We start from the raw sequence: 15579 nt of genomic DNA, 5'->3' as shown, positions 1-15579 counted from the left end.
TTACTTATTTGACCGAGTTTGCTGTTATGTAAAGTTTTTGTACTTTGTGTTTTGCTGGTCGAATGACCGTTAACAATAATATTTGATTTGTTATTGAGCTAGATGGACCAATGGTCTGACTCAGTAGAAAGCACGTTCATGTTTTTTTTAAAAAAATAAAATAAAATAAAATAAAATCATACCTCCAGTACACTACTGCTTGGGGCAGCTCACAGCAATAAAATAGATACATAGATAATATAGATACACAAGGAAAAACAGTTTCCTTGGCAAAAGTAGGGGTACAAAGCAAGGTGGCCAGATTTGAAGATGACCAAACTCTTTCGGGTACTGAAATCCAAAACAGATTGTGAGAACCTCCAAAAGGATCTCTCAAAACTGGGGGAGTGGTCGACAAAATGGCAAAGGCAATTCAATGTTGGCAAGTGTCAAGTGATGCACATTGGGACGAAGAACGCCAACTTCACATATACGTTGATGGGATCTGAGCTGTCGGTGACGGACCAGGAAAGGGATCTTGGGGTCGTGGTGGACAGCTCGTTGAAAGTGTTGACTCAATGTGCAGCAGCTGTGAAAAAGGCAATTCCATGCTAAGGATCATTAGGAAGGGTATTGAAAATAAAACTGCTAATATTATAATGCCCTTATACAAAACTATGGTGCGGCCACACTTGGAGTACTGTGTACAATTCTGGTCACTACATCTAAAGAAGCACATTGTAGAGCTAGAAAAGGTGCAGAAGAGGGCAACCAAGATGATCAGGGGCCTAGAGCACCTTCTTTATGAGGCAAGGCTACAACACCTGGGACTTTTTAGTTTAGAAAAAAGATGACTCGGGGAGACATGATAGAGGTCTATAAAATCATGCATGGTGTGGAGAAAGTGGAGAGAAATGTCTCCCTCTCCCATAACACTAGAACCAGGGGTCATGCCATGAAACTGATTGCCAGGAAATTCAGGACCAACAAATGGAGGTACTTTTTCACACAACAGATAATCAACTTGTGGAATTCTCTGCCACAAGATGTGGTGACAGCCAACAACCTGGATGGCTTTCAGAGGGGTTTGGATAACTTCATGGAGAAGAGGTCTATCAATGGCTACTCGTCAGAGGGCTATAGGCCACCTCCAGCCTCAAAGGCAGGATGCCTCTGAGTACCAGTTATAAGGGAGTAACAGCAGGAGAGAGTGCATGCCCTCAACTCCTGCCTGTGAGCTTCTTAGAGGCATCTGGTGGGCCACTGTTAGGGATGTGCAAACCGGTTCGACGACGAACTGGTTTGATGTCGAACTGGTTCAGTTCGATGATTCTAGGCCAGACCGAACACCGCCCTCCCCCCAGTTCAGTTCAGCCTAGAACCAACCCCCACCCAATGGTTCGGGGGGGTTCGCGATTTAAATTTTTTTTAAAAAAATTGTTTACCTTTAAATGGTCTTCGAGGCAGCGGGGGGTCCACGGAGTTTCCCCCTCCCCCTGCTGGCCTCCTAAATCACCCCCTCCGGCCTGTTCAGCCTGTTCTTTGGCCCCTTCAGGCCTCCGTACTTCGGCACCACGGCAAAAATGGTGGCCGCCACGCATGCGCAAATGGCCTCTGCAAGGCCTGGCATGGCATGAGCACATAGGAACAGCATTTCCGTCTTGGTTGTTGTATATGCTCCAAACCTGTAACATTATATCCCAGGCAAGAGTTTGCTCTTGGCATTGTTTTCCTCTTTCTTCTTTGCCAAATCATGTCTATCAACTAAATGCCTGGACAGATCAAACAAATGCCAGCACATTCCCAGGTAGGAAATAGCAAACCTTTCCAAAGTCGCCTTCATCTGATCGCATAATTGTGGGATACGTCAGCTCCTTCTAAGATACTAACTGGCTAATAAGAAATGGCTGCAGACCTCAAGATGCTCCTACCAGAGGATTGCAAAGGACTTCTGCAAGAGGGCTCTGGAGGAAAAGACTTGAGGATCAGAGACTCAGCCTATTGAAATCAGAGAAGGCATTGTCCTCTTAGCTTGAACAGAGCAGGCGCTAGATTTTGCTTGCGTAGTAACTTGAAGAGCACGCAAATCCAAGCAGGCTTAACAGAGCAAAAAGAATGGCCTCAAGTCACAAAAGGAGGGATACGTTTGCATGCGTTACATAATGCGGCTGCATGACAATCCTTCATGTTGTGTTCCCAATTTCATCTTTCCAAGTGAGTGGGCTTGGAATGTTTAAAAGAGTGCTTTGTGTCAACACTTTACACACACACACACACAGACACACCACACTCCCTAAACGGAGAATAATATGCATTCATGCCCACCCATATCTCAGAACCCAAATGTTGGAGAGTATCTTAGGAACATTAGGAGAGAAGAAGAGCCTGACAGGAGCAGAGCAAAGTCCAATAAGACCTGCTTTGCCAACCAGATGCCTCCAGCATGCCCACAAGCAGGGCATAAAGGCAAAAAGCCATCCAGGAAATGGTATCCATTGCCTCTGGACATGGAGGATTATGCTGATCTTGCAGCAGTGAGCATAAATTGTCCCCTTTGCTAAGCAGGAGATAATTATATTATATATTATGTATTATATTTGGATGGGTGGCTGCATACATGAGCACTGTCTGCTGTAGGGTTGTCTACAAATCAAGATTCATGGGGCAGTCCAGGCACTTTTAAGAGTGAGGAGAGCAAGTCCATACCTGCTCCTTCTCAGCTGCTACAGCTTCCTGATGCAGCATCACGCACCCCCCGCACAGCACCCCTTGCATGGTAGTGGTGCAGCACCATGGACATGGCCTCTAGGCATGCATGGCAACCATGTACAGTATGTCTTGCCACCGTGCGAGGGGTGCTGGGGTGTGCAACACCACAGCAAGAAGCTGTGGAGGAGCAGATACGAACCTGCTCTCCTCACTCTTAAAAGGTGCCCGGACTGCCCCTTCAGATCATACACAAATCTCAATTCATGCACAGCCCTAGTCTGCTACATGCAGAAGGTCCCAGGTCCACTCCCTGGCATCTCCAGGAGGCATTTGGAAAGACTCCTGCCTGAAACCATGGAAAGCCATTGCCAGTCAGGGTAGAGAATTCTGAGCTAGATGGACCACATGTCTGACTCAATATAAGGCAGCTTCCTGTCTTCCTAGGTGCCATATAGTCATCATGCCCAGTAGGCAGTGAGAGGATAGATGAGGCCATAGCTCAGTGGTGGGGCATCTGCTTTGCATGCAGAAGGTCCCAGGTTCAGTCCCTGGCAGCATATACAAGTAGGGCTTGGAAAGACCCCTTCCTGAAACCCTGAAGAGTCACTGCCAGTCAGTGTGGATAATACTGGCCTCATTCGCACATAACGTGGAACCACAGGTCCAATGGACCCGCGGTTACACACACACTCCATGCAGTTACCTGTCCACATTCAGACATACCCAGCAGGACCCCTACTGCAGTCAGGGGAACTGCAGAAAAGAGGAGGAACTGGCTGTGTGGGCTTCATTCTGGAATGAAACACAGCTCCAGCAGCCAATCACAGCCAGAGCAAGGGAAGCGATTCCTCCCTCAACTCTGGTTGGAGTTCAGTGGGACTGTTCAGATGCAACGCTGGCACCGTCTAACCTCAGGTAGGAGCAGCAAAACCCACTACAAACCGAAGGTTGGCATTTGAGTTTCGAGATGGAAATCTCGGGTCATTTTTGTGTCAGAACCGCGGTTGCACACATTTGGACATACTAAAAATTGAACCTCAGGCCCATTCAGCTCCAGTTTCCCATTACATGCGGATGGGGTCAGTATGTTAGATGGACCAATGGTCTCACTGTCAGTCACCTTGGATGACTCCAAGTTCTGTGATTTAGAGTGGAAGAAAACCTTTCACTTCCACTTTCAACAACAACAACAAATATTTATATACTGCTTTTCAAAAGTTTCCAAAGCGGTTTACATAGATAGATAGATAGATAGATAGATAGATAGATAGATAGATAGATAGATAGATAGATAAGAAAGATGGATTCCTGTCCCCAAAGAGCACACAATCTAAAAAGAAACATAAGATAGCAGCAACAGTCACTGGAGGTCCTGTGCTGGGGGTGGATAGGGCCAGTTCACTTTCTCCACACCAGGTGCAATTTTATGAGCAAACTTCTACCACAACTTCCTTAGCTGTTTTTTTTCCCCCTTTGAAACTCAAGGTAGTCTTCAATGTCTGGTCTCAATGACCAGCTTCACATGCCAGGAAGGTCAGAGGGTACTGCAGAAAGGCATTAAACCAGAGAATTCCTCCTGAATGCATTTTCTAAGATGGTACCACTGCCTATTTCCTGAGCATTCGCATCAAGGATTATTTAAGCAGCCAGAAAAACAAAATAAAAAGCTCCTCATCCTGGCCTGCTCCAGTCCCTTAAGAGAGGTTTGATTTGCAGGAATCAGCAGGTGATGCTTTTAACAGCATGAAGATAAACTGAATCATCTAATTATCACAGAATCATAGAACTGAAGGGACCTTGGAAGCCTTCTGGTTGCATTACAGCCCCCATCATTCCCAGCCACAATAGCTGAATGTGGGATGGTGGTTGTCTGGGAACCAAAGATTGAGAACTCCTGTCCTAAAGTATCACGTAGCTATATGTGGAGTAGTCTTCCCTGGAATTTGGCAAATAACCCGCTTCTTGTGTTCATCCATTTTCAATACAGAGAGAACTACAACAGAAGAAGAGTAAAAGCATTCATGTTCCTCTCCAGCTGTTCCCACACAGAGATATGACGGGAGTCTGCAGAACAGAGGACAAAAGTCATGTCTCCAGGAAAATGAGTACACGGGTGACTCATATAACACCCTTCATTACAGCAAGATAGCCACAGGTTTAGATGGCTTCACAAGGGGATTAGAGAAGTCTTCCTGTGGTTGAGAGCCCTGATGGCTAAGTAGAGTCTCCATGTCCAGAAAGAGTATGCCTCTCAATATTAGTTGCTGGGCCGCAACAATGAGGGAGTGCTGTTTCCCCGAGGAACTCACTGCTACAGCCTTAGAGAGCTTTAAAATGGGATTCAGCAAAGGAAGAAGCCTCTCACTGGATATTGCCCATTATAGCAGAATAGAACTTCCAGATTCAGAAGCAGTATGCCTTTGGATATCTACCTGACTTGCCCGTTCACCCCACTGTTGCTCCACCACTGTGTAGTGGTTAAAGGGTCAACCAGAGAGCAGAAGTAAATAGAAACAGGTTGGCACTAAATAAGTGTTGAAATATAGTCATTCATATTTCATCATTGTCATGTTTTGACTCAGACTTTAAAAAAATGTGAGTGAGCCTTAACAAAATATGCTACCAGTGATTTGTTCCCTTAGCTAAGCAGGGTCCACCCTGGTTGAATATGAATGGGAGACTAGAAGTGTGAGCACTTGAAGATATTCCCCTCAGGGGATGGAGCTGCTCTGGGAAGAGAGAAGGTTCCAAGTTCCCTCCCTGGAAGCATCTCCAAGATAGGACAAGATTTTTTATTGAACCAACAAACTACAAAAGCATACAGTACGTCACCAAAGCACAATTATATACAAAGTGTTGTTTGTACATCATATATCTACAAAGATTTACACACAAGGATTTGGAAACACACAAGGTTATGAAGTATACTGTAGCTCGGGGTGGGGGGTGGGCGGATTTCAAGGCACATCAGGTAATCGGAGGGGTTACGTCCAACGTCCATTTCCACAATTTGTCCCATTGCTGTTTAGAAGAGATACACTTGTCTTTCTGCACATAACCATACAGTCTTTTCCAGAAGAAATTTACAATCTCATCCACGTGAACCTCTTGGCCACGTCTTCCCTCCCTGTTCCTATGCAGGAGCATTGCATAAATGACATACAGGTTTACTAACCTGATTACGAGAAGGGGAACTTTCCAATTCTCTAGTATGAGGGCACCCGTTCCATCCCATTTCCCTGAGGGCTTCTTTCTGGGACGCCGAAAAGAGATTCTATCACTCAAACCCGAGGTTAGTTCTTCTCAAGTCTGTTTTTCCAAATCGGGCCACTCTAAAAGCTTGCTGACTCCCTGCCACACTATTTTGGCTACCACACACCCTTTTAAGAAATGTGAGTGGGTTTCACTGAATGTCGTGCCTAGCTCACTTGCTTTCTGTTGGCAGGTGATTTTGGGACACTCTTGCTGGTCCTCTGGGAGCCATGGCTTAGCCGTGTTAAGCAGTAATACTTGGTGGTATAAATGAGACTCCTGCCTGCAACCTTGGAGAAGCTGCTGCCAGTCTGGGTAGACAATACTGAGCTAGATGGACCAATGGTCTGACTCCGTATATGGCAGCTTCCTATGTTCCCTATGTACTTCTGCTGACCTTGGGTGTGAAAAAAATATTAGTCTTTATTTTTCATCTGTGTAATCTTAAGGGCCACGCTGAACAGGAACTTAAGGAAGAGGGTTACAGGATGTGCTAATTAATAAACAACAATTACTCTCCTACCTTTATCTTTGCCTACGCACTTCTTGCAAGACTAAATGCACAGCCCACATTGCTAAGGTCACTGACACTTCCAGGAATCCATTCATCCGCTCACTATATTGGCTGCCCCTTGCTTGCTTGCCACCTTCTGATGCTTCTGAGCCATCACGTTGGCCGGCCAGTCTGGGGAACTGTGAGAGAAGCCTCCAGTGATTGCAGGCTTCTGATGTGTGTAATTTGTTACAAAACAAGCATTGATTTCCTTATAGCTGGTGGGAAGTTTGGGAAGGCATGAAAACACAATTACACAATTAAACCATTGCCAGGCTTTTAATTAATGACCTTGCTTGACAATTAGAACACATCCATATGGCAATTTCCTGTTTTCCTGCTTGGGGCTGGAGGAATACACAGTGCATTTCTAGGAAAAAGAGGTTCTGTGCCCCCAGGACACTCGCCTGTCATTTCAGAAAACCTTTGATCCATGCATACCTGCCAGCATTTCACAGATGCCTCATGCATCCAGTACCCCCATTCTTGTACCCAATTTCTTTCTTTCTTTCTTTCTTTCTTTCTTTCTTTCTTTCTTTCTTTCTTTCTTTCTTTCTTTCTTTCTTTCTTTCCTTCATTTCTTAGTTCCTTCCCCTCCTTCCTTTCTTTTCCTTTCCTTTCTCTCTCTCCATCCCTCTCTCATGCGCGCGCGCGCGCGCGCACACACACACACACACACACACACAAACACACTGTTGAATAGAATTGCCAAACCTTCAAGATTGGCTTGAAGCCCCTGGTTCTCCTGCAGTTTGCCACCGGGTCCTCCAGCGTTCTTGGAGCTGTAGTCCTACCACAATGAGGGGCCCAAGTTTGAAAATCCCTGCATTTCATTGACTCTGCAACAGCCTGTCCTGAATCAGATGACTTGCCAAAGAGGCTGATTGTATCTAGAAAAACCAAATTGCCCTACAAGAGGTTGTCAGCAGTATAATATATAGGGGCTATTCACACACACACAGAGGCAAGAGCGGGCTAAGGAAGCCCAGCCCGGTTTTGCCTGCGCATGACGGCCACCGGAAGCCACACAGCTTGCAGCATGGCGGCAAGCCCTGTAGGGAGCCCCAGCTGATAGCCAGGGTTAAGGGCACGAGCACACTCGGACCCCTGGGCTAACTGATTGTGTGTTGCTGCTGCACGGCTCCACATGACACTTACACACGAGTAGCCTGCTGGCCTGCATCTGGAGGCTACCCCTAATGCACCATGCACTTGCGCTATGCATTATGGGAATTCCAGGGGCCTCCCGGCCCCCAAACCTCCCAGCTCCCAGTAGCAGCCAGCAAACCTCTGGGCAAGCGATCTGCTCGCCCAGCCAGAAGACAAGGACCTTCTGCAGCAGGGCAGAGAAGCGCGTTCAGGCTTCCTCCCCTGCAGCGTGGAGCCCTTTATCCCTGACGGTGAGGAAGGGCTCATTCTTTCGCACCGGAGGCATGCAGACTGGCAGGCTGTCCACGGGTGTGGTGCTTTTGGGGTCCACACACTCGCACTTATTTATTGATTGTATGTATTACATTTCCTTACCGCCTCGTACCAAGGTCTCATGGCGGTTTTCAAGATAAATGTGGAAATCAAACATTCAAACAGTTAAAAAATTAAAACCATTTGAAACAACAATTTACAAGGCACTGCAGGCAAGGATACATCTCCCATTGACCTTCTACAGGGGATGGGGCCATTGCTCAGTGGCAGAGAGAGCATCTGCTTTGCCTACGGAAGGCCCCACATCCAATCCCTGGAATCTCCAGGGAGCACTAGGGAAGGCTCTAGAGAGAGGCAGCCAGAGTAGACAATAATAAGAACAAAGCAACATAGGAAGCTGCCATATACTGAGTCAGACCATAGGTCCGTCTAGCTCAGTATTGTCTTCACAGACTGGCAGCGGCTCCTCCAAGGTTGCAGGCAGGAATCTCTCTCAGCCCTATCTTGGAGATGCTGCCAGGGAGGGGACTTAGAGCCTTCTGCTCTTCCCAGAGCAGCTCCATCCCCTGAGGGGAATATTTTACAGTGCAAACACTTCTAGTCTCCCTTTCATATGTAACTAGGGCAGACCCTGCTTAGCTATGGGGACAAGTCATGCTTGCTACCACAAGACCAGCTCTCCTCCATCCTGAGCTAGATGGGCCAAGGCTGGCTCCGTAGAAGGCAATTTCAAATATCCCTTCTGAAGATCCTGGGGAGGGAGCAGAATTTTAAGGAAGGACAACTTTAATGCCTCGCGTATTTTAACAGTGTGTTTTCTATTGTGAAGCCATAGCAGAAACTACGTGTATGTGTGCAAATATTCTAAAGAGCTGCAAATGTAAATATCTTTATCTATACCGAGGTATAATTGTCATCAAAGTTGCATGTTGGGGTGATCCACCAGCACCACACACACACATTGGGGAGTGGAGATGAAGGATTAATCTGTAGGCAGTGGGAGCGAAAATGGGTGGGAGATTCATGGATCGGACGGATAGTGGTGGGCAGGGGGGGAGGAAAGCAGGGAGATGAAACCCAGTTTTTCCAATATAAAAGCCTCCTGTATGGATGAAGCAAAGGGGGAGAAAGGCGGGAGGAGAGGCAGTCCACCTTAGCGACTCATATTTGCATCTATCACACTTCCTTTTGCAATAAACCTCTCCATCTGGAAAACCACAAGGTATCCTTCAAAGGCAAATATGGGAAGAGTGACTTACTTACCAGGGACAGGTACTAGAAAACTTAAGTGCTTTTGAAGTCCTATTGATATCAGTGACAGAGGTTTAAGCAGGTGTTTAACATTCCTACTGAAATTAATGGGACTTTACGTGGGCTCAGCTTTGTCTGCATCATGTCCATATGATGGTAAGATTGTCTACAAATATTTGTTTAGAACAAATGCATTTTGTTTTTGTTTTTTAGAAAATCAGTCTGGAGTTTGGATGAGTGCAGCAAAATCTAAATGGCACCGACATGCATAAAACTGCAAAGCAAGCCTCTTCTTTCTGCATATTTGACATTCCTAGACTCAGTGTTGTGTATTAAAAACTTATTGTGACACTTCAGATTGAAACAGGCGGCTTTGTCTTCCTTGACTGACACTTGTATGAGAAAGCGAGTAAAAATGAAGCTTCAAAGTACCTGGGCGACGTTCCACAGCTATTCGGGATGGGCTGCTCCTGAACAATTATCTTTATGCAGATAGTGGTCCGTGTCCCTGCTTTTCCTTGTACATGTTACATATGAAATTGGAGTTTCCCCACTCTCAGCACCATCAATCAAAGACACTCAAGCATTATACTGTTCCACCCAAGGCTTTGCAACTTTCACAAAAGATTTCAGCAACCATTTAGCAAATCTTTTTAATGTTTCCCACCTTTGTCCTCATGTTGAATTCCTTGATGATTTAGACCTGCTGCAGCTGTTGAGCTCTGAAAAATAATTTTAGGAAATCTTCAGATTCTTCGCTTTTATTTTAAGTTTTAGAAGTAAGACAAAACATTAAAAGGTCATAAAAGATAATAGACTCATTCACATGACTGCCAAGAGGGTAGGAGAACTGGACACGCTCGCGATTGACAGTCGTGGGAACGCCAAACATTAAGTGTAGGAGGCAGGGAGTGTGTCACAGCCCAGTCTCAACCAGACCCGTGACCTTAAGCTTCACCACTGCCACCAAGTGACTTTTGTCTTTTTTCCTGGCTGCGTCTACTAAAACAGCCTTCCAAACCTCTGTTTCTCTCAAAGTTAGGTAGGGTGCGAAGGCTTCAAAGCATGGGGTGGGGGGAAACAGACCAAAGCTACAAATCTTTACATTCAGAACAAGAAAACGTTACTTAGAAATAGTTCCGTTCAAAACAGTAGTTCTTTTGGGAAATTTAGCACAAAGAAGCAACAACCCTATGAGAACAAAAGAACAAATAAACTAGGGGGGAAACACATCCAATCTAACCTGCACCTAATACTGGGCCCTAGATGAGTCGGCTTCTGCAACAAGCCTGGCTTTCTCAGCCTCAGGTCTTGCTCTTTCTATCCAGTTCTGGTGATTCAATTCCAGACTGTTCTTTCAGCAGCTTTGAGAGTGCTTCAGTGCTTCAGAGAGTTTCAGCTCAACTCTCCCAGGGATTTCTCAGCTCTAATTTCAGTAGCTCTTCTCTCCTGGCTCTCCAAGACTCCAGCGTCCACTCCAACTGGAACTTGCATGCCAAACAACTTGAACTCCTTCACTTGGACTAACTTTCTGCTGCAGGCAAGCCTCCTTTTGTTCTTTCCCCCTTCCAATTTTTCTGAACAGCCCAATCAAAACAACTCAAGTTCCCTCCATTATTTAAAAACATATCCAGTCCGATCAAACCCTCTCTTCCCTCCAAAATGTAACCAGTACAACTCTTCTCCCTCCCAAACCAAACTGTAGAACAGGAGGCGTGCACCTTTTACCCCTACAGAAACTTCTTTTTTACATAGGACACAAGGAGTGAGTAAATCCATATGCAATACGGAAATCTGTAACACAAAAAGTGGAGGTTTGGGCTTCATTCCTTCAGAGAGGGTGATCATGTGCCAGCTGGCAGCTGGGTAGGGCTGCTTTTCCTCCTACTTTGCTGGGGACAGAATCTGGGTGGGGCACACTTTCCCTCCTACCCAGCTGCTGCCTCGCACAAGGGCACTCTCCCCGCCTCCTACCTTAATGTTTGGAGCTCCCCAATCGGGCAGCCAACACCTGGCCCTCCTGCCCAGACTGGGTCTCCTACTTTGCCAACGGTCCAGGGAACGAGCCTCATAAGGAAAAGGTAACTGACAAGCATGATGGTTTAGCCCTGTTCATGCCGATGCATGTAGAGTGTTCACCCATGCAGATCTCTGCACACATCCAATTCTCCCCTTGTTATGTCCAGTGCAGGCACTTCCTATCTGTACCACACATTTGAAGTGGCCTGTACCCATGTTCAGTTTTAGAGTGAACATATGTCCAGTCATCCACAAAGAAACATGTACAGGTGTACAGACCCCTGTGTGCACACACAGTGTAATGGGGCTGTTGTCTCCCATGAAAGGATGGGTGGGAAGCACCATCATAAGCTCATCTGCTTGTTTTGTGGAAGCTCTGGTCCCAATTCTGAAAGGGCATGAATGGAAGAGACAGCCACCTTGTCAAAGGTAAGCAGGCCTGGGTGTAGTCAGTGCCTGGATATACTCCATATATGCTACTGTGAGTTTCATGACAGAAGACTTAACACAAAAATGTGTTAATGAAATGTATAAATAAATGACACCCCCCTTAAAATTATTTCTCACCCATCCCCCCATGCGTTTTGGCTTTATTACAGAACAGGGGTTCCCAACCCTGGGTCTCCAGATGTTATTGGACTACAACTCCCATCATCCCCAACCACAATGGCAATGGGGATGATGGAAGTTGTAGTCCAATAATATCTGGAGACCCAGGGTTGGGAACCCCTAATATAGAGCACAACCCTATTTTGACCTTTTGCACAGACTCAGACCTGAATCATGAACGTGTTCCTGGACTTTGCAACTTCTTAAATCCCTGGTGAAAACACACTGAGTCTGAATTTGCTTTGCGGGAAGTATTTGTGGGCATGGACAGTTGCAAATGTGCCATGCAAAATGGCATGTTCTATGCAATTCCTAATAATTCTTCCAAGGACACTCTCCATTCATGGGACCTATTTGTAGAGCTTTACATGCTGGCATCTGTCTACTAGACATCTGGGTCAACACTCGTCTCCTAGGTTTACTACCTTTGTTTGCCATCTTTCTGTTTCAGTGGCTAAAAGGAGCTTAGGTGAAGTATTGTGCAGTGTGCCACTTCTGTCAATGCAGGCTGCTTTTGGGCAGGGATGTATTTCTGTGACAACATTTGCTAGAAACGGGATGTGTGGATATCAATATATAAACAGAAAATATTGAAAAGGCAGCTAGGCAAAACAATCAAAAGTCCAGGCATTACTAGCCACAAAGGCCCAAAAGTATAGTTCATGAGATGAAAAGAAATCATGATACTGAGAGGTGGCGGGGGGCGGATTTCTACTGTTTTTGGCTGACCATTCCTTTAAAAGGCAGATTGTGGGACCAGAATAGCTTTATTCAAATGTTGTGCTGTACATGGGCTCAGGTGCCTGTACGCACATACACACTGTCGTGTGAATGACTGTATCTGCATTCAGTTTACAAGTGAACCTGGTTACAGGCTCCCTGAAATGCAAGCGTACCCTTAACCCGACTGCCAGGTATCATGTGTCTCGTCAGGCTGGGTTCAACCTGAGGAGACATGGGGGAATCCCCCAATGCAACGTGCACATGGTGTGGTGCATTGTGGGATACAGGCAGCCGGAACAACAACAACAACAACAACAACAACAATAATAATTATTATTATTAATTTGATTTCTATACCGCCAGTCCAAAAATGGCTCAGAGCGGTTTACACAGAGAAATAATATATAAATGAGATGGAACCCTGTCCCCAAAGGGCTCACAATCTAAAAAGAAACATAAGACAGAGACCAGCAACAGTCACTGGAGGTACTATGCTGGGGTGGATAGGGCTGTTCCGCTGTTCCGGCCAGAGATCTCTCTGCGCAATTTCTTGGTGTGCAGAATGTGTGGGCACACAGGAGGCGTGTCAAAGATTGTCTTCTTTGTTGGAGATCCAGCTCCAGATGGCATTGACCTCTTGCACCAGTAACCCTAATGACCACTAAGGGCATTGGGCATCGAGACAGATAGTAAGGGTCTCCTCCTCTTTCCCGTTTATCTCTGTCTCTGCAACTCCTCTATGGATAGCATGTACTCAATAACGTCCTGGGAGTGACCTCCTCCTCCTCCTCCTCTCCTCCTCCTTCTTCCCAGAATGCTTCTAGCTCTCTCTCTGAGCACCATCCTTCTGGTCTCTCTCTGACCAACATGTAGCCAGCAGTTAGGTATAGGTCTTTCCTGTCATCATGAACTTCTGAATATAGTAGATTAGTTTAACCCTACATGGATCTACATGCTTATGATTTACAAACTGTTGCTCTTGAGACTCTCTTAACTTCTGCTCTAATGGGAATGAGTGAATTCCTGAAATTCACTCATTCCCATTACTGAAGTAATTTTCTCTAACACTCTTGGTTGTCTGGGGGGAAGGAACATTGAAAGCAGCCTTCCCCCCACGCCCTCCACACCCATTCCTGGCAATCATGAGAATTGCCTCAATGTGTGTGAATAGGTTGCAATAGCTCAGATCAGTTGATGTTTCATCAGTGGAAGCAAAAAGGTTAAGATAAGTTTGCCAGATAGTTGGGGGTCTTTAAATGAAAACAAAAGTTTGGAGACGTTGGCACACAAATAAGATCAGCCCTGTTGTTCTTCAGCCCTGCTACCCAAGGGCTATCTGGTCTGGCATCCTGTTTCACACAGTGGCCCACCAGATGCCTCTGGGAAGCCCATAGGCAAAAGCTGAGGGCATGCCCTCTCTCCTGCTGTTGCTCTCCTGCAACTGGTATTTCGAGACATCTTGCCTCTGAGGCTAGAAATGACCTATAGCCACCAGACTAGTAGCCACTGATAGATCTGTCTTCCATGAATTTATGTAAGCCCCACTTTATCCAGGCTGTTGGCTGTCACCATATCTTGTGGCAGAGAATTCCAGAGATTAATTATGCGCTGTGTGAAAAAGTACTTCCTTTTGTTGGTCCTAAATTTCCCGGCCTTCAGTTTCGTGGGATGACCCTGGTTCAAGTGTTATGAGAGGAGAAAATTTTCTCTCTTTCTGCTCTCTCTACTCCATGCATAATTTTATACACCTCTACCATGTCTCCCTGTAGTTGCCTCTTTCCCACTCTAACAGGAGATTGCAGTGTGTATGTGTGTTCGGGGTGTGTGTGTGTGTGTGTCAAATCACATATGATCTTACAGCTGCATTAGAGTTTCTCTCTTCTTATTTTTAACATTAAAATAGCAGCCCTAATCAGGATTAGTGTTGCCAGCCACGACCAGGCTAGACATTAAGAAGATTTCCCTAACTGGAAGGGTTGTTCAGCTGTGGAACAGTCTGCCTCATGAAGCTGTGGACTCTCCTTTGCTGGAGGTCTTGAAACAGAGGCGGGACAGCCATCTGCCAGGGATGCTGCAGCCGTTTCCTGCGCTGAGCAAGACTTGAAGACCCTCAAGGTCCCTTCCAACTCTAATATTCTATGATTCTATGAAGCAGATTCCTGGAGACACCAGGTCCAGCGACCCTAATCAGGACTGGGGCCATGGCACAAGGGTCCCAATGGAAATTACCCTTCTGAACCTGCCGTTCAGGGGCAGAGCCACCATTGAGTGGACGGGTTCAAAGAACCCTGGCCGCCGCCAATCAGGGGCCACTCCTGGCACCCCAGCCACACTCCCTACATCTGATGTCAGACATAGGGGGCATGGCTTCACTCCCAAACCGGGGAGCAAAGCCATGGTAGTGGGCAGCTGCTGGCAGGGGGAACACAGGCCACTGGCTGGCTTCCTCCACCAGTGCTGCCATTATTCCCGGGAGTGAAGCAAAGCAACACCTGGCCATTTGGAAGAGACAGCGGCTGCTGTGCATGGCTGTGTGTGAAGTGTCTCAGACATCAGGATTGCCCTTCTGAAATCTGTGCTGACTGGTAGGAGCACCTCCTGTTCGTCTCCACTTATGCTCAGTGCATATATCTGTAAATAAAGCAACTGTTATGGAGACTGCAAAAGTCTCTGGTGCCCTCTCGTCCAAAGGAAAGTAGATCTTCCCTTGGAATCTTCCACCACTCAGGGAAGGGAGGAACTAACAAGTGCATGCTTCTTTGTTGATTTCACTCCACTTCTGCTTTCTAAAGAGGGACTGCCATGATCCACCAGGAAGTTCTCCTGAGTAAGCTTCTCTGAAATGAATGGAAACTGTGCAGGTGCATTGTCGTGTGCAGCAAGTTTTCCTGCTGGGTCATTGTGTTTTCACATTTATGTGTAAAACCATAATTTTACAGACCATATATGTTCATGCACATCTTCCATCCATTTCAGTGGTGTGTGCATAAGAGAGTTTTCCTACAGGTTGTGCCTTTAGTTTTCTTTACAGGGGAGGGAAAGAAACCAAGAAAGTACAGTTA

Source organism: Hemicordylus capensis, chromosome 5 (assembly GCF_027244095.1).
Source record: "Hemicordylus capensis ecotype Gifberg chromosome 5, rHemCap1.1.pri, whole genome shotgun sequence".
Lineage (NCBI taxonomy): Eukaryota > Metazoa > Chordata > Lepidosauria > Squamata > Cordylidae > Hemicordylus > Hemicordylus capensis.
Note: the sequence above shows the minus strand (reverse complement) of the source record.